The 20,021-nt window shown below is 42.0% G+C and overlaps 1 long non-coding RNA gene across 1 annotated transcript; it reads left to right on the top strand.

Moving 5' to 3' along the window:
* Window positions 1–13,716: 13,716 nt before the first annotated feature.
* On the top strand, window positions 13,717–19,128 carry LOC144587925 (uncharacterized). The gene is made up of 3 exons (XR_013543183.1): window positions 13,717–13,780; window positions 14,349–14,443; window positions 19,091–19,128. It is a non-coding gene; the product is annotated as an uncharacterized LOC144587925 (long non-coding RNA).
* The last annotated feature ends 893 nt before the right edge of the window (window positions 19,129–20,021 follow it).

The raw sequence follows: 20,021 nt of genomic DNA, 5'->3' as shown, positions 1-20,021 counted from the left end.
GCCGACCCTGCTTGGGATCTTTATTGCTTTCATGGAAAGCTCTTTAATCTCTCTAGATTGAGAGCAAAGACCAAAGTCCAGCTGAAATGCATGCAGGACTTGCTCTTTGCTGATGATGCAGCTATCGTTGCCCACTCTGCTGAAGACCTCCAACAACTCATGAATTGTTTTAGCAAGACCTGCCAAGACTTTGGATTAACAATCACCCTGAAAGAAACACACAAGTCATGGGCCAGGATGTGCACTCACGTCCCTCTATTACCATCTCCACACAATAATTGGAGGTTGTTCATGAATTTGTGTACCTTGGCTCAACGATCTCTGACACTCTCTCCCTAGATGTCAAGCTGGACAAACACATTGGCAAAGCAGCTACCATGTTCTCAAGACTCACAAAGAGAGTATGGCTCAATAAAAAGTTGACGACACATACCAAGATCCAGGTCTATAGAGCCTGTGTCCTGAGCACATTCCTGTACTGCAGTTAGTCCTGGACCCTTTGTGCATGGCAGGAGAGGAAGCTGAACACCTTTCATATACGTTGCCTCCGACGGATTTTTGGTATCACCTGGCAGGACAAAGTTCCAAATAGAGTAGTCCTAGAATGAGCTGGATTTTTTGGCATGTATACACTACTGAAACAGCGACGTCTACGTTGGCTTAGGCATGTTGTGAAAATGGCTGATGGTCGGATTCCAAAGGATCTCATGTATGGAGAATTAGTGCTGGGAAATCGCCCCAGAGGGAGACCACAGCTGCGATACAAGGACATCTGCAAGCGGGATCTGAAGGCCTTAGTAATGGACCTCAACAGATGGGAAACCCTGACATCTGAGCGTTCAGCCTGGAGGCAGGCGGTGCATCATGGCCTCTCCCAATTTGAAGAGACCCTTGTCCAGCAGGCCGAGGCAAAGAGGCAGTTATGAAAGCAGCAAAATCAGGGAGCTGGACAGGGGACAGATTGGATTTGTCTGCAGTGTGAAAGGGATTGTCACTCTCGAATTGACCTTCTCAGCCACACTAGATGCTGTTCCAAGTCCTCCATACAGAGCACGTTACCATAGTCTCTTGAGACTGAAGGATGCCTAATCTAATGAGCTTTTAGGCCCAATTCCTGACCAAGTGGCTTGTAAAAGGCTATACTGCCATGGAGATGAACAGCTTTTACAGTGTTCCAGCACTTTAAAGTACCTGTTCTGCTTTTACATGTTTTGAGAGTGACTGCAACAACATTTTGCAGCCAGAAACAAGTGCTTTCAGTAATGGTTCATCATCATTCGCATCTGTTTCCATAAGTTAGGAAATAACCATTACTCACTATGGAATCAGCTGCAGGCAGTTTAATAGCATTCTCAAAATTCTCTCTCTCTCTCTCTCTCTCTCTCTGCTATGCGTTCATGAATCATTTGCAGAGGAAGTTTTACTCCTATTAGCATATCCGTACAGCAGTGAAATTGTACTTCATGTAAAGTTGTGTTCCAAGATGGGGAAAGACTGCTGGTGGTAACTGATTAAAAGATTGTTCTTTTATGTCTCATCAGAGAGCTTCTGGGTTGCAGTGATCATATGACATAATGATGTCCAAAAGGTTATTAAACTGAGTCAATCTATCTCATTTTAGATCTGTCTTCTACTTTTCTAGGAAATCCAGACCTGGAAACTATCTGGATCAGCATTCCTCATGCCTTACAGATATTTACATAAACATTCTGGTGCTCATGAAGATACTAGCAAAGGACCAATCATGGCAACACATATATGAAACAAGTTTTCCAAAATGAAAACTATAACCCAACTTTGGCCTGTTAGCAAAATAAAACCAACTTAAGGAGATGAAAAAGTTCAATTGCATGCAAATATGGCATTTGGAGATGGGCACTATGTATAAATGCTTGTGTTTGAATGGAAGGACCTTCTCGGCCAAGATTGTATGGAATGGGTATAAGACGTCAAATACTGTGTGGTGCTCCTTTGGGGCTTTTTAAGGGGCTCTCCCTAAGAACTGTGATGTCCAGAAAGTGTGGTACCAGTTTCCATTTTTGTACATTAAGAACAGGAAGTAGGTCTGAGACAGGCATGGAGACTCCAAGACAGGCCCTGCTCCGGGTGAGCAAATATAGGTGTCTAAAAATACCTGTAGGACTAGAATTCCTAGAACTCTATCTGAAGAATTCCTGGACAATTATGGTAGTTGGAGTCCAAAAAGAATGGGGATGTTTACTGTTCCTGAGAGCTAAAGCTAGAAGTAAGCATGGAATAGTTCATGTGATATTTCCACATGACAGGGTCTCCAGACTCTTGAAATAGAAAGCAAGAAGGTGCTGCTACTTAATAAGTTATTATGACCCTACTGGAGGGATTCTTTTTGAAGATAACCAAGAGCCTTTGGCCTGTATGGTGCTTAGCAGCAGAGCATCCCTGAAGATACTGGACTGTTGAGCAGACCAGTGATGGAATCCTATGTCTCAGTTCGGGATGATCTGGGACGAATACCCACCCCTAGAAAATATGCTAAATTGGATGGAAAACCTGTCTATAAGGAAAGATGCTTAGGTGTAAAGAGGGATTCATGCAACATTTTAAGTCCTTAAAAAATTAAAATCATAGAATGACACATTGACTTCTGTATAGTATGCACGTAAGCCGTAGTATGCACATAAGTCATGGCAGCTATTCTATGTGGCATTGCTAATAAGGGGCTGAAGTGACAACCATCCATTGTGAATGTGCAAAGAGGTCAAGCATGTGATAAAGGAAAGCAGCTGTTTCTATTTCATAATTGAGACAACAGCCCCACGGCACAGTGGTTAAACTGCAGTACCGCAGTCAAGCCTCTGCTCGCGATCTAAGTTTGATGAGCTCAATGGAGGGCATGGGACTTAGCATGGCTAGTCTCTATGCAGTGCCAGTAGTGTGGATTAAACAGGTATTTTGGTGAGTCCCATAGCAATATCAGGTAATTATAGCTCATCTGAACTCCTAGCGCTGCAGATCGTGTGATTACAGTGCTTGGGGGGCAATGGGCATGGGGATGCTAAAAAACAACTTGGGGGGCATATTGTAAACCTTCCCCACCCCAAATTGTAAGTAAGACATCTAAGATAATCCAGACTTCTGTTTCCTGTCAAGCAGTTTTCCACAGTGTGCTTTGACTGGTCAACCTTTGCACAACCCTCCCCATGATTTACATAATTACCAAATAATTTGTGTGGTATGCAAATAGAGCTACTCAGATTGGAGGAACTGGAATATCACAACCGTAAGGCAGAGAAACCCTGACAGCTGGTAAAAATCGAGAGAAAGGAAAAGAAAGCATTTGTGTGGAAGAGAGGAGACTATTGAAACCAAAAGCCAGAAAAGAATTGCCATTGTGTATGAACTGTCACAATTTGGAAACATTTCTCTTTGTTTGCACAATGATTTTGCAGCTGTGTCTTCCAAAGTGGAACCATGAAGAAGAACGTAATGCAACAAATTATTGGAGGCTGAGCTTCTGCTATTGTTCACGCTCTCACAAGATTGCTTTGTCTCACAGATGGGCACATCCAATTCTTGGAGTGGCTGAGACTGTGCTTGGAAATACTGGCTACCACATTGTAGTGACTACAATTAAAAAAAAAAAACTTCTGTTGACTTAAGATGATAGAGAAAGCTGGACAAAGAAATCAAGTTCCAAGCAGAAGGATTTTAAATAGTTCACCCTGTTTTCTTTTCCACTCTATGGGGACTCTCACCACAGTTTATGCTACGACTGTGCATAAACTGTGGCTCGTATAAAGACACAATTTTTTTTAAAAGGCTGCAAAATATAATTATGCATGCATTTTAAAAGCAAGTGCCAGAAGCAAAGGAACAGAGAAATTGTATGAAATATGTTTCAAGAAAGCCTGGTGGCACAGAACAATTTTTTCCTTTGTTTTTCTGGGGGATAGGGGACATTTAGATGACTCTTAGAAGTATAGTATTTTGGTTATGGAGGCATTGCCAAGAAAGAGAGTGTGTATCACATAGACAAAGAGTGGAACAAAGTCAGGGGGGTAGCATAAAGATGGGCACAAATTGTGCAGCAGTTTGAAACGGATAACCGAGCAGTGAAGAAACAGAAAAAAATTGTTAGACAACTAGCAATATCATGTAACACAATTTTTATAAGGGTTATAATATGATAACCTTTTGGTTTCCATACCAAAATAAAACTCTGAAACCATGCTATAATTTTATCTTTTTGGTGGGAACCTCCTCTTCTTCACCTTAATCAGTACTTAATCAGTACATAAAATTGGTAGGCCGTGTTGACTGTATTGTATCATGGATCAGTTTAAACCAGCAGCTGAGTTGTGTGCTTCATAGGCAATCATGGTGAACCCTATTTTGAGTTCTTTGAAAGGTGAACTTTGAAGAAATACTGTCAATGCAGTAAGTTGTACTTTCTAGAAACAGGTAATTTTGTGATGACAATGATACCTGAATCTGCGCTACAGTTTGGTGTTTTTTTTAACTTAACCACACTAAACATGATTACAACATGTATTTCCTTAAAAATAATGAAAATTCTGTGCTTGGAGGCATGAATATGTGCTAAGCATCTTGGCTTCTGCACTAATAGTTGTATCCTGCAAGTGATCTAAAGTACATGTTCTTCTATTGTTGATGTCTGAGATGAGAGACATCTTGAGGCAGCTTGTGAGATCAAAATTACTCCTGAAAGTGTAATGTTTTGTTCAATAGGAGTTTTCCAATCTGACAGCAGAAAAGCAATTTGTCTGTTTCTCTGTTTCACAAACACCTTAGGCAGAAAACTAAACTTTAGAATTATGTGGCCACTTGTTAAGTTGGGAGTCTCTTCAAAATTCTGAGATAGTAATATCACCCCCTCCCACATGAAGAAGAAAAGGAAAAGGCAATGTGGCCCTTATACACAGTCTGAAAACAAGGGTGAGCAGCACCTTTATTAGAATCACTAAAATCTTACAAACAAGCTAGCATTCAAGCTTTGCAGAACATTTCATCTGGCTGGCCATTATATAGTTGGAAGTGGCAGGGGAGTGACAAAAAGAAGCAGAAAAGTCCCCCAAATCGTCATGGCCAGTTGCTGAGGCCAGGCTTTCCAGTCTAAAGTACAGTCGTGCCTCAACATATGAACATAATCCGTCCCAGAAGATGTTCATAAGTCGAAAAGTTTGTAAGTCGAATCAGCATTTCCTATAGGAATGCATTGAAAACCGATTAATCCGTTCCGGCTGGTTTTTGTTTGGATGTACAGGCGCTGTTTTTAAGTCAAAGCATTAGTTCCTGTAGGAATTAATGCAAAACTGGTTAATCCGTCCTCTACCACTAAGTCATCTTAGGTTTTAAAAAGGGCAGGAAAAGGAGGGAGGAAGGGAATGAATACCTTTTAAACATAACACATTTAAAACCAAGCAGCTTTAAACCAAACCAAGCACCTTTTAAACCAATTCTTACATTTTAAAATTACAGTTCCAGGCAGTCCGAAATCCATTTCCTGCTCTCCTCACAGTTCGTAAGTCAAAGCTCCATTTGCAAGTCGAAGCAAAATTTTGCGAACTGAGCTGTTTGTAAGTCGAAATGTTTGTATGTAGGGGCGTTCGTAAGTCGAGGCACCACTAAGTTGAGGTAAGTTCTAAAATGGATGCTACAACTTTGTAGAATCTGCTTGAGGAAGCAAGTTTGTTAACTATCCAGAACAGTACATTGCACTAATGGGACGGTGTGACAAACCCAGACCTACTGGGATCTGCCACACGTTAACTAAGCTGCCACCAACCATTCCCTTTAAGAAGTCACACAGACCAGGGATGGATTTTTTAACAAATAAAAGAATGAGGTTTATTTAAATCACACACAGGGAAAATAAAATGATCAGGTGAATAAGATTTAGTAACGTGGCTTAGTTTCACTCATACATACACACAGTTTGGTTCACACAGAACCCTTAACTTGAAGCACAGACCCTGAACCTATCAGTTCTGGCTAACCATTCAGACACCTGAACCTATCAGGTTGGTACTGACACACAGTAGTACCCTGTCTGACACACAGACTCCCACACCAGCTTCTTCTTCCCAGCTGCTGCTTTGTCTCCTCCAGCGTCTTCTGAGCTTCACCACACACGCTCCACATATATATACAGTACAGCCCCTCCTCCTGATGTCCCGCCTTCCACTCCCCATAGGATGGAACTTTCCCTCCAAACCCATGACAGACAGGTAACATCAGTGCTGTATGTAACACCTCCCCTCTTTATAAGTTGTTTTGTAGGGGGAAAGCTAAGGTGCTTTTTCCCAAAAAACAACCTGGATAAAACACACAACAACAGTTATACATACCATATCATACTTACTTATACTTACATTCTAAGTTAACCATAGCAATTAGGCATTTAAACATTTACCATATACATTACATCAATTTACCTTTATTCATACAAACCAAATTCAAAAAACCAGGTACATTTAACTTTTTGTTCACCAAAATATATACATAGTCCATGTTTCTTTCGCCGTCTTCATTCTTCAGGTCTTCTTGACAAGGCGTCAGCAACACAGTTCACTGACCCTCTGACCACCTTCACTTCAAAGTCATAGTCCTGTAGGTTTAAAGCCCACCTCATAAGTTTGCTATTGTGGGTTTTCATTGTCTTTAACCATTGCAGTGGTGAATGGTCAGTACACAGAATAAAATGTCTTCCCCAGATGTAAGGCTTGGCCTTCTGGATCGCGTAGACTATGGCCAAACACTCCTTCTCCACGGTTGCCAAATGTCTCTCACCTTTCTGGAGTTTCCTACTCAGGTAGGACACTGGATGCTGGTCACCATTCTCATCCTCCTGGCAAAGAACTGCTCCTACCCCGCTGTTAGACGCATCGGTGTAGATGATGAACTCCCGGTCGAAGTCTGGAGCACGCAGCACGGGATAGTTGATGAGCGCCTGCTTCAACCTCTGGAACGCCTCCTCACAGTCGCTGGTCCACGGGATGCGGTCATCAGCCTTCTTCCTTGTCAGATCGGTCAGCGGAGCCGCAATCTCGCTAAACCTCGGGATGAACTTTCTGTAGTAGCCCACCAACCCAAGAAATGATTTGACTTTTTTCTTGGTGTTGGGTCTAGGCCAATCACGAACAGCTTCTATTTTGGCCTCCAGGGGTTTTATCACTCCTCCCCCTACCATGTGACCCAAGTATTTTATTTCTGGGCTACCCAGCTGACACTTGCTGGCCTTTACTGTTAGCCCTGCTGCACTTAACCTCTGCAGCACTAATTCCAGGTGTATCAGGTGATCTTCCCAGGTATTACTGAAGATCCCTATGTCGTCAATGTAGGCCACTGTAAAGTCACTGAGCCCTGCCAAGGTCTGGTCCATCAGCCTTTGGAATGTGGCTGGTGCATTTCTGAGACCAAAGCTCAGGACTCGAAACTCATAGAGACCAAAAGGGCTGCAAAAGGCAGTCTTTTCTTGATCCCTGGGATCAATTCTTAATTGCCAATATCCCTTTACCAGGTCCAATGATGAGATGAACCGACAACCCCCTATGGTTTCAATCAGGTTGTCTAGCCTGGGCATTGGGTAGGCATCAGGAGTGGTTACACGGTTTAATTTCCTGTAATCGACACAAAACCTAATGCTCCCATCAGGCTTGTCCACAAGGACTATCGGAGAGGACCAAGGACTAGAAGAGGGGACGATTATGTTCTCCCTAAGCATCTCGTCCAGCTCCTTCCGCACCTTGTCCCTATAGGGTCCCGTTACTCGGTATGGGGATACTGCCTGCGGGGGTGCATCCCCTGTGTGGATCCGATGCATCACTCCCTTCACTATCCCCGGCTTGTTGGAAAACACCTGTTGATATTTACTAAGCAGCATTTTTAGTTCTTGCTGCTGGTCTTGGGTGAGTGCAGGACTGATCTTTACCTCCTCTGGGTTGTATTTTACTTCCCCTCTACCCTCCCAGAAGGGTAATTCAGCTTCCTCACTCTCAGCTGCTTTTATCGCAAATAAAACCCTCTGTTCCCCTCTGTAGTAGGGTTTTAGGGCATTCACATGAACCACCCTCCTTGCTTGGTTCTCCTCCTGCTCTATAAGGTAGTTCAGGTCTGACATCTTGGAAATGACCCTATATGGTCCTGCCCATTTGAGCTGCAGTTTATTTTCTCTGCAGGGCCTAAGCCAAAGCACTTCCTCCCCTGGGTCAAAGTGCCTCTCTCTAGCTTTGTGGTCATACCATGTTTTCTGTCTGACCTTCTGAGCTTGCAGGTTTTCTGCTGCCAGCTCTAGATTTCTCTTTAGGTCATTCATCAAGGTGTCTATGTATGTCACAACGTCTTGTGGGTCATCCTGGGTGATCTGCTCCCAATTTTGTTTGATCAAATCAAGGGGCCCTTTCACCCTTCTCCCAAATAAAAGTTCAAATGGACTGAACCCGGTACTGGCTTGTGGCACTGATCGATAAGCAAACAAAAGGGATTGCAGCTTCTGGTCCCAATTGTTTGGATTCTCTGCCAAGTAAGCCCTAATCATGCGCATTAGAGTCCCATTGAACTTCTCAGTTAACCCATTACTTTCAGGATGATAGGCAGTAGTTTCCTTGTGCTTAATTCCACAGATTTGCCATAAGCGTTTCATGAGCTTTGACGTGAACGATGCGCCCAAATCTGTGATTATTTCTGAGGCAAATCCCATCCTGGACATATACCCCACCAAGGCATCTGCCACTGTGTTAGTTTCAATGTTAGTCAAGGGTATGGCTTCAGGGTACCTCGTGGCATGGTCCACAATGGTGAGAATGAACCTGTTCCCCCTCTTTGTGGCCTTGGGCAAAGGTCCCACAATATCCACCCCTATGCATTTGAACGGAGTGTCAATCACAGGCAAAGGGCACAACTTTGCTTTGGTCCTGTCGCGGCTATTCCCCTGCCTTTGACACACATCACATTGTTTACAGAACTCCCTGATCTGCTTCCCTATGTCAGGCCAGTAAAAATTCTGTGTGATTCTCTGCTGTGTTTTGTTCACCCCTAAGTGTGCAGCAAACATGTCAGAGTGCCCCCTTTGTAAGATCATGGGGCGATACTTTTCAGGCACCACTAGCTGACTTCTGATCCCATCTCCCCCTTTTGAGATATTCCTCAGGGTCTCTCTATACAAAATCCCCTTTTTCTCTAGAAATCTCACTGGGGTTTCAGGTGTTAGCTGGGCGTCAGTCACCTGTTCAAAACACTTTTGGAGAGTGGCGTCTGCCTTTTGCTCCTGTCCAAATCTGCTGTCTGTGGTTAAGGTTTCCACCACAGCTTCTGAACTCCCCCCACCTGCTTCCGTCTCTGGCTCATCATTACCCCCCTGAACTGTCCCCGTGGTGGCTTGTGAACGTGTAATCACTAGCACCCGTTTCACATGTTCAGCCAGGTCATTTCCCATGAGCACGGCTGCTGGCAGAGTCGATGAAATCGCTAGCCGCCAAACTCCCCTCCAGCCTTGAAAGTTGACAGGTACCTCCGCGACTGGCAGTGAGATTACCTGCCCCTCAATCCCTGCCACCTTCATGCTCTCATTTGGGATTACATACTCCCTAGGAATAATATCTGGATGGCACAGGGTCACCTGAGAACAAGTGTCCCGTAGCCCCCGATACTGACGGTTAAGTATTCCTACGTCCACCCCTGCTGTCTCAAACAACTGAGAATCTGTTCTCACCAGTAGGCAGCGCCTGACCTCTACAAGAGGACCATTTTCCTCAGCCTGATCAGCAGATGTAGCTGTTCCAGATTGAGTAGCCATGGCAACAGGCTCCCTCAGTGACAATGAGCCTTGCTCTTTCTGGACACAGAACACAGCTTTTGGCTTGGTCCCACTCGAATCCTGAGGCACAATTCCTTTTAGCTGCTTTAATTTCTCACACTCTGAGATTAGATGGCCCTTTCCCTGACAGAAATAACATTTTCTGGTGTATTTTGATTCTCTCTCATCTTGTTTTGGTTTTCCCTCCAAAATCTGAGGTCTTGGTTTCATTTCTGAGGGCTTCCCTGCACCATGGGCCCCTCCCCCTTGCTGGTTTTTCCCTGGTCCCTGAGAGTACTTGCTGTAGGTTTCTTTGGGTTTACCTACAGATTTCCCCTCACCCAAGGGCTTTCTTATTTGGGAAATAAAATCTGCGATCTCGGCTGCTTCTGCCACAGATTTTGGTTTCCTTTCCCTCACCTGGAATTTCAGTTCCCCATGCAGGACTGAATAGAACTGTTCCAGCGCTATCAAGTCTTTGAGCTGCTGAAAGGTCTCTGTCCCCTCCTGAGATAGCCATTTCTCTAGCAGCCTCACCAATTGAGCCCCCACTTGGGTAAAAGTCTGCTCTGGTTTCTTTGTGAGGGACCTGAATCTTTGCCTCAGCTGTTCCGCATTTATCCCATGTCTGGCAAACACCAGTTTTTTAAACTCTGCAAAATCTCTCATCAGTTCCTGTGGCATCTCTGAATAAACCTCAGCCAGGCTACCACTGATTAAAGATCGCATGATGGTCATCTTCTCAGTTTCCCTCACTGAGAAGTCCACAAACGCTCTTTCCACTAAGGAAAAGAACACCTCAGGACAATCTCCCTTGTGGTACACAGGGAATTTCTTCAGGTCAGCTTTAGACAATTGGCCTCCCTCAGAATCCCTATTGTTATTATTGTTCTGGTTCATCAGTTCCAATCTTCTTAACTCAAACGCCATTCTTTCTTTTTCCAGAGCAATTTTCTCTCTCTCCCTCTCCATTTCCATTCTCTCTCTCTCTACTTCAAATTGCCGTTGTTTCTCTCTTTCCCTTTCCTCCATTTCCCTCACCCTCAGTTCATGCTGTTGGGCTAGGAGTATCTTTCTGAGTTCTGGGTTCTGCTCTCCTGTGCTGTCACCCTGCACTGAGCCAAATTCATCCTCAGAACCTTGGTCTACCTGGGGGTCTTTCACTTCACCCATTTCTGCCATTTGGCTTCGAGTCAAGGGCATAATCCCCCCCCCGAACAGGCTGCTTTAAAAAGTCAAGCCTCAAAATAAAACGACCACTTTTTTTTTCTTTTGCCTCAGAACCAGCTTTCCCTATAGATTGCTGCTGTCCTTCAGCACTACTTGCAACTGTAGCCAGCCGGAGTCCACCCCCCTCTGCTGGGCCTCTCAGCAGGCAGGCTGAATCACTTCTACTTTACAGTTTTGCCTCAGCTTTTTCCCGCCAAAACAGGCTGCCTCAGAGCTCCCTAATCTAGCCCCCAATCTGAGGTTACACGTTTTTCTACTAGTGCACCCCCCCGTGAGGTACACCTAGAAGATTACCTACGTGCTCTCAGATTGTCCCTGACTAGACCCCCCTTGCTCTGGGCACACTTGCCAAGGCTTTGCTGGACCGCTGGACAACTGGACCAGTCGTATCCCACACGCTGGACACCAATCAATGTGACAAACCCAGACCTACTGGGATCTGCCACACGTTAACTAAGCTGCCACCAACCATTCCCTTTAAGAAGTCACACAGACCAGGGATGGATTTTTTAACAAATAAAAGAATGAGGTTTATTTAAATCACACACAGGGAAAATAAAATGATCAGGTGAATAAGATTTAGTAACGTGGCTTAGTTTCACTCATACATACACACAGTTTGGTTCACACAGAACCCTTAACTTGAAGCACAGACCCTGAACCTATCAGTTCTGGCTAACCATTCAGACACCTGAACCTATCAGGTTGGTACTGACACACAGTAGTACCCTGTCTGACACACAGACTCCCACACCAGCTTCTTCTTCCCAGCTGCTGCTTTGTCTCCTCCAGCGTCTTCTGAGCTTCACCACACACGCTCCACATATATATACAGTACAGCCCCTCCTCCTGATGTCCCGCCTTCCACTCCCCATAGGATGGAACTTTCCCTCCAAACCCATGACAGACAGGTAACATCAGTGCTGTATGTAACAGACGGTATATGAATTAAATAAGTAAATAAATAAATGCATAATTGAATGTAAAGGCTGTGGGCTGATTGAAGTGTTGCATGACACTAGGGAAGACGGATAGTCTTCCAGAGTTCTTAGTAATGTACAAACACACACACTGCAGAAACATAGTTGTCTGCAGTATTTTGTTAGAGTTGCTTCTATTTCATATCAGTTTTCATGTTTTGCAACACTTTGCCCTGAGCAAGCAAGTAAGCAAGGTAGTATTGTTTGTTCTGCTTTTCAGCAAAACAAGCTAATTTGCCTTCCTACACTAATATTTTTGCTAAGGTTTAGGTATCCTTTGAATTACAGGACACGTTTCTGACTTTTATAGTGTAGTTCTTCGCTAAGAAACATAGATTTTAGGAGGAAATCCATGCAAAATGTGGGAGGAATGCATGTTAGAATGAATATTTTGGAGAAACTGCATATGACATGTTTTTTAAAAATTAGGAGACAGATACAGAAAAAGAGCAAGCCTTTGAGTAAACACATGTGAAACTGACCAGAGGGAGGTTGATCCATCCATTCCTAACAAGCTTCCTGTTTCTAGCAGAAGCCAACCAGGTACTCTTCTTCATTTCTACCTTCATTTCATAATGTTTTGCTTTTCTACTTGTCCCATCACTTACAGAAAATGAAGAATCTGTTTCATGAGTTGCAGCAAAGACATATGGAATTTGAAGAACTTCATAAAGTTTATATATTGTTGAGTAGTCTGCCAGAATCTTACGAAAATCTTGTGATCAGTCTGCACCCTTACTATTCCCTCCATAAGTTAACTAGTTCCAAAAGATGCTCAACCCCACCATCCCCCCAATAATTTTTCACTGTCACTTCCTGCACCTATTCCAGCAGGTTTTTGAGCAAGATGAACAAAACAGCACATAATCTTCCAGATGTGGTTGCACCCTGGATTTCTATCATGGCTGTTATCATGCTGCCACATTTAATTTACCTTCCTCTCTTAAGAATCTGCAGGAAGAAACATGATTTCTTCCCTGCTGTGCCACACAACAAACCAAAGCAGATTATACCTCAAAGCTATATCTGGCATCTACATCTCTCCCCCACCCCCTTCTGTTTTATTCTAGAATAATTGCAGACCAAGTCTGGTCAATAGTGGGATTGTGGCAAGGGGGTCTTTAATGTGTACTCTTCACGGTAGTCCCAATCAGACTGAACTCGCTGTGTCTGCCATCTGTATTGTGGATTTGCAGCCTGTAAGAGTGAACTGTTGGGACTAGGAAAAGAAAAACGTTTTCTCATATTTTTCCTTAGGAAAAAGGTTACATGATTATGCATGTGTGCAATCACATTGTGGGACTGCTGGTTACATTTCTGGAGGAATGGGCTTGACAGATATAGAAAAGCTTTCACATACTGTCTGAGGAAATAGAGTGTACACTTGGTAGCAACAACTGAGAATATGAATTCTAAGCACAATGCAGATTTTGTACTTCCTCTCGCTTGTGTTTATTATTATTATTATTATTATTATTATTATTATTATTATTATTATTATTATTATTATTATTATTATTATTATTATTATTATTATTATTATTATTATTATTATTATTGTTGTTGTTGTTGTTGTTGTTGTTGTTGTTGTTGTTGTTGTTGTTCTTATTATTATTCTTATTATTCTTATTCTTATTCTTATTCTTATTCTTATTCTTATTCTTATTCTTATTCTTATTATTATTATTATTATTATTATTATTATTATTATTATTATTATTATTTCGGGGTGGATGCCTGCCTGCACAATTGGTCTGATAACATCTTTAAAAGAAAGGTAAAGAAATGCATTGTTTTAAACAGATTTTTTAAATTAGGTCAGTGATGAGCAAAATGGACCTTCCCAGTTTGTATCACCACTTGATCTTTGCTGCTACTGTACCTCTTTCCTTTATTCCAATGATTTTTGGTGCCACAACCAAGTACACTCTGCTTCATCTCACTTCCCTCTACTTTCAGTAAAACATTCCAGCTAATCTGAAGGTATTCATTCTCATGGAGTTTTATGAATGTTATGAATTCTCCATGAGAATGAATACCTTCAGATTAGCTGGGATGGCTTGATAGGCTTTCAACAATATGTGCTAAGAAGAGGGTCACAAGGTGAAGATGGATGTCTAGGTATGAGAAAGTTACAGCCTTACTCAAGTATCTGCTAGTGAATCTTAGCTTGTAATGTCCTAGAAGCCTTACTCTTAATGACCAGAATCCTATTATTTATTTACACCAGCATAAGTAGAAGGGCACTGACTTGCTGCTGATCATACACCTAGCAAGTGATAAGGAATACAAATGGAACCTTATTAACTGAGACAATTAACCACTGCCATTTTGTTGTTGTTTAGTCATCAAGTCGTGTCCGACTCTTTGTGACCCCATGGACCAGAGCATGCCAGGCCCTCCTGTCTTCCACTGCCTCCTGGAGTTTCATCAAATTCATGTTGGTAACTTTGATGACACTGTCCAACTATCTCATCCTCTGATGTCCCCTTCTCCTCTTGCCTTCACACTTTTCCAACATCAGGGTCTTTTCCAGGGAGTCTTCTCTTCTCATGAGATGGCCTCTAGGGTTGATTTCCTTCAGAATGGATAGGTTTGATCTCCTTGCAGTCCAGGGGACTCTCAAGAATCTCCTCCAGCACCACAGTTCAAAAGCATCAATTCTTTGGCAATCAGCCTTTTTTATGTTCCAGCTCTGGTCTGACATTTACACCATTACAATTACGCTCTTGTGAATAAACAGTAGGATTCTGACCAGTGTAATTTAATGCTTAGGGTACTGAGATCCTGCACCGAGCTAATTAAGTGTGATATAAACATTAGAATTAGTTGGACATGTTTACTTAAGCATGAGCCCTATAACCTGTGAAAAGTGTTTCCTAGGAAGTATGACTAAAACAAGATAATTAGGTGAGTCTAATAGCAGGATTCAAAACAAATAGACTATTTTGGTTTCATAATCTTCTGCTGCATTGTCAGTTGCAAAGATCATTTTTTCTCTGTTGTGTGATTTTCCACATAGGAATGTGCTTGGCAATTTTTTTTTCATATTTGTTTCACTATAGATTATTTTGGGAGTACAGGCTCTTTCGTTTCCGTGGTTTTTGTGCAAGCTCTCTCATTTCACACAAAGAGGACCACATCTTTTTTGGTATTTTGTTTTTGTTTTTCACCATTGTGTTTTCTGGTGCTAGCAGTCTAAAAGCCCTGAAAAACCCTCAAAACTAAAATGAAATGAAACAAAACAAAAACAGTGGTTAAGGTAACAGAGAATCAATCTGTACAAGAGAAATCAAAAAGACCTACAAAACTCAATGGCACACACACACACACACACACATACAGAGAGAGAGAGAGAGAGATAGTACTGTAACTTTTTTTAAAGGGGAAAAAACCCAAGAACACAAGCTCCAGACAATATGGTACAGTGAAATAAGTCCTTCACTTTGTACTGTACATTAAAATCCTCACCACTTCCAGAAATGCAGTGTGCGGCTGCTCCAGTCTGATGACCTCAATGAGAGATGCCGAGCAACTGGAGTGTGCAGGAGACATCTCCAGCTTCATGGTGAGGAGGTAAAGTATTCTGTATTCTCCTTTGGCTCCAGTCCACCACCTTCCTTGCAAAGTATTGTTAGCTTCTATTCCCTTCTCTCAATTCTTAATTGCAGTTCCTTTTTATTTATTTATTTATTTAATTTATATGCCGCCCACTCTACCCAAAGGTAGCACCATGAATCTTGAATTTGACATGAGGGATCTGTGGGCAGTGCCTCTCCGCCCTGTGAGTGCCCATCGGCTCTTTGCTCTACATTCTGATCACCATGGAAATGCAGAAATAGCCCTGGTTCAGTCTGTGTTTACACATTTGTCCAAAGGCAGTGCACATGCTTAGTTAATCATATCAAATCCTGCATGAGAATCAACACATCTACACTCTGTCTGATCACCTCCTGGCTCTGCTAGAATGGCCAAGGCATCTCTTCATATATTGACACAGTCGTCAATATATATATTCAGAAAACAGCGTAAGGCTTTATTCATTATGGCCTTTGAATTTTTTTAAAAGGTAGAATTAAACATAGTAAGAAAAGCAAATGCAAGCTTCCTCTTTTTGAAAAAAAACTTTTTTAAAAAGTTGCTTAGGAAAATTACAGGCACCACTGAATCATTGCTTGATTGTACACTGCTCTTTTAGATACATAGAAGATGATGATGATGAAGAGGAACAATTTGGATGCTAATGTGTTTTCTTTCTGGAGCTTTCCTGATGTGTAGTGAGTCACTTAGGGGAGTATATTTAACTTGTGCTTAGTGTTTTGCTCCTTGACACTTTTCTTTTTAACAGCAATCATCTCAAGGTTGTTTACTGAACTTCTAGCCTTTTAGGAGAATGGAAGAGCTTTCCACTGTGCTATTTGAATATTAAAATGTATGTTCAGAAATATAATTTTTTAAAAAGCAATTTCAGAGCAAAATGCAGATTTTTTTCCCAAGTGCAAATTCAACTTAGGCAGTTGTTGGTACTTCACCCCACTCCACCCCACCTTGGGAACTGGGTGACAAAGCAGTGATTCATATTAGTGGTAACATGTTGGACAAAAGATGCTGGCATTTCAGCCTAGACTACAACTCATGTATCCAACCAGTATCAGTTACTCTTTCCCTGAAATTCTCCCTGACCTAGGCAGGAACTACATGTTTCAGAGAACTGCAGTGAGCCAGCCAGTACTAAGGTAATCAGGAAGCTTCCCACCACTGTTTAGGTGGTGATCTTGGTCTTGCCCGAGGGGCATCTCCAGCAACTCCATTTTTTGGGGCCACATGTTGAGCAGGTGAAGATTCTGCTGCCCCAACCAAAGCAACATCAGAAGCTGGGAAGCCTCCCAGCATTGACCAACTGGTGATGGAAGCTCTGATGCAGCTTTAAAATGTGTGCATTGGCACCATTTTTGAACCAAGTCAGAGCGCGAGCATGCCTCATGTAGAATGACATGGGGAAAAAAGTTGATGTTAAGGGTTTCCCCAAAGGTGTTCTTATGGCCCCACTCAATCTTAGCTCCATGAGGTTTGAGACCTATCTGGACATTGTAAATGTGTTTTTCATAGCAGGCATGAAATAATCTTTTGAGGGTATATTGGGATTTCATGGAAACAAGAGTTTTAGCAAAAACACAGTATTTATTCATTTACTTTTTTGGTTTGTTATTTTATACATCCGTTTTCTTTTTTCTTAGTGCTGTGTTAAAATTTTCCCCTGTGGCAAATTTGACCGCTGTCAAATGGATGGAAAAGAAATTACTTTCAAAAAGAATGTCAAGGGAGAAGTTCTGGAGAAAACCGATGAAAATTATTAAGATGATGTCTGGGGTGCTGTGCTTACCTTAACTTATTTGGGAAACGGGCTGACCAGTGTGTTGGTATACATATTTTTCATTGGTCAGCCATCTATGTGGCAGCTAGCAAGCCCTTCCACTCCTCCCCCTCAGTTAAGGTCCAGGAAAGACATAATGAAGTAATTCCTTTCACAAGGCTTTTTCAGATCAGGAAATGTGGGCGCTTAGAGAAGCCACACAGTGAAGATGAGGTGTATAATAGAAACAGGAAATCAGAATCCTCAGCCACCTTCCAATGTTATGGTACACTAAAAAATATAACTAACAGGACATTCCAAAGGGGCCTAATAATAAGGCAGAAAATGGAAACTTCTTACAATTAAATGTTGGAGACATACTGGAACAGTTAACTCTCTGAAATTCTGTGTGCATTGTATTGTCTGCGGCTTACTAAAAATTAATACTGTATACTGTACAGTATATAGAAAGAAAATAGGGACTACTATAGTTTTTGGATTTTTTTAAAAAAATCTCTAGCTAGGCAACAATCAGTTCTTTCAGAGGAATGATCTGAGTGGTGCTTTCAGAATGTCCACTTGTGGCACTGGCCTCACATCTGAAGATCATACAGAACTGACATGTTTTTCCTGCCATTCAGCAGTAGTTATATCAGTGTATATGGTTTGTGTCTTTTCTTACAAGATTAACCCTCTGGACCACTTAACATAAAAAGTAAGAGAGAGACATATTTACCGATCAAAATCTCTACTTCCTCTGCTGAACCAGGGAAAATCATGGGGGGGGGGGGAATAGGGTGGCCACTTATACATCACCAAAAAGGAAGACATCTCTTCCAGTGAAGGACTCTAATTATAAAAGGCCATTCCTGGACAGCTGTATAGTTGTCCAATGTAAATCTCTTTCTGCTGAAGGAATTTTGCAAGATTCCTTCCTTCCTTCCTTCCTTCCTTCCTTCCTTCCTTCCTTCCTTCCTTCCTTCCTTCCTTCCTTCCTTCCTTCCCTCCCTCCTCTTATTTATAGGCTGCTGTTTCCAGCTCACAATATTAAGAAGAATAGAATTAAAAGCAAATTAAATACACATTAAAAACAAATAAACTATAAAACTGCTTAAAATACACTTGAATAATTAAAAACAGATATAACATTAAAAACTCTCTTAACTAAAAACTGGCATTCAGTGACTCAGTCATTATGGTTTAAAACCTGCCTGAAAAGGTGGATCTTTAGCTGTCAGCAGAGGGATAAAAGGAAGTATAGTGTACGATCTGCTCAAAATTTGAGGAAAAACTGGTTAAAGATGTCTGCAGACTGTAACATGTGATCTAAGACAACTTGTTCCCAGAGGCAAAGGATAAGATAGTGTCCCCGGAGTTCCATATACTGGGGGCAAGTGGGCTGGCCATTGAGATACCTTCAACACCGACTCTTTTGACAGCACATGGGGATGATGGAATAGCTTAGGAGGCTCAAAGCTGTCTGTGAAGTGTCCATGGCTGTGTTGTCCAACATCTTGCTGCTGTTCCATGTTTTATGCCAGACTTGGCCACCTCACTATGACAGCTCCTCATTTCAGTTCTGAAAGGAAACTTGAAAAAGATCCCTATCATTGGTTGATATGAACAAACTGTTGTGTGGGTGTGTATCTATGTCTGCCTGTCTGGGTGTAAGTAACTACAACAATTAAAGTTTTGTCTTGTTGACACTTCTAAGATACTGGATTTTTTTTTCAGATTCTCTCCTCTCTGGAATTTTGTCCATGATCAGGTAATTAACCAGTGTTCTAATTACCAATGAACATGAACTGATAGCTTAATAGTTTTGCATAAATCAACTCATTTACATTTTACCTTACCTCTTAAAAAATCAGCCCTGCCATAAGCCAAGTTGGTCCCTGCAGGTAGCATGTCACTGGGGACAGGAGTGAATGCATCATTGCAATTCACTTTCTGCTATCTGGAACTGTCATTAATCATAAGGCATGTTGTGATAATAATACAGTAATTCAATTCATTAAAAAATCTTCCAGTTTATGAATGTGGGATATTGTGCTTCTGTACCCACGACTCAAAAAGCGAGGAGATGGCCCAATACTGCAAAATATTGTGTCCGCGTTGCCAGCAGGAAAAAGGATGCCAAGCCTTACATAGCAAAGGGCAGCCTGACTATTGACAACACCAATGGCAGCAGTCAAGGTGGTCTATAGGATACCCTCTTGTGCTCACCACCAGTTACAAACTGACACCAAGGAAGAGAAAATCCCAGAAGGTTTCATCAATTAGCAACTTATCCTTCATTGTTTTAATAAAATTGGCGGGGGAGGGGGTAGCATAATGCACTAGTATCACAACATTTCAAATCACTCAAAAAGGCCACTACTCATAATTATGGCTAAAACTAATAAATTGAAGTAAAGTGAAATATTAGTCATCATGAGCCCATACAAATTGTTTGGCATTTGGTGATTTTAATTAGCAGTTATCAAACACATAATGCATTTGGAGTAACAAATGACTTTTTAATCAATTCTTTTGAAGCTCTGTCTTGATACATGAATGGATTACCTGCTGCTCTATAGTAACATTGATTAGGCATCCTTCAGTCTCGAGAGACTATGGTAACGTGCTCTGTATGGAGGACTTGGAACAGCATCTAGTGTGGCTG

Source organism: Pogona vitticeps, chromosome 3, assembly GCF_051106095.1.
Source record: "Pogona vitticeps strain Pit_001003342236 chromosome 3, PviZW2.1, whole genome shotgun sequence".
NCBI classification, from domain to species: domain Eukaryota; kingdom Metazoa; phylum Chordata; class Lepidosauria; order Squamata; family Agamidae; genus Pogona; species Pogona vitticeps.
This window is presented reverse-complemented; position numbering and strand designations above follow the sequence as displayed.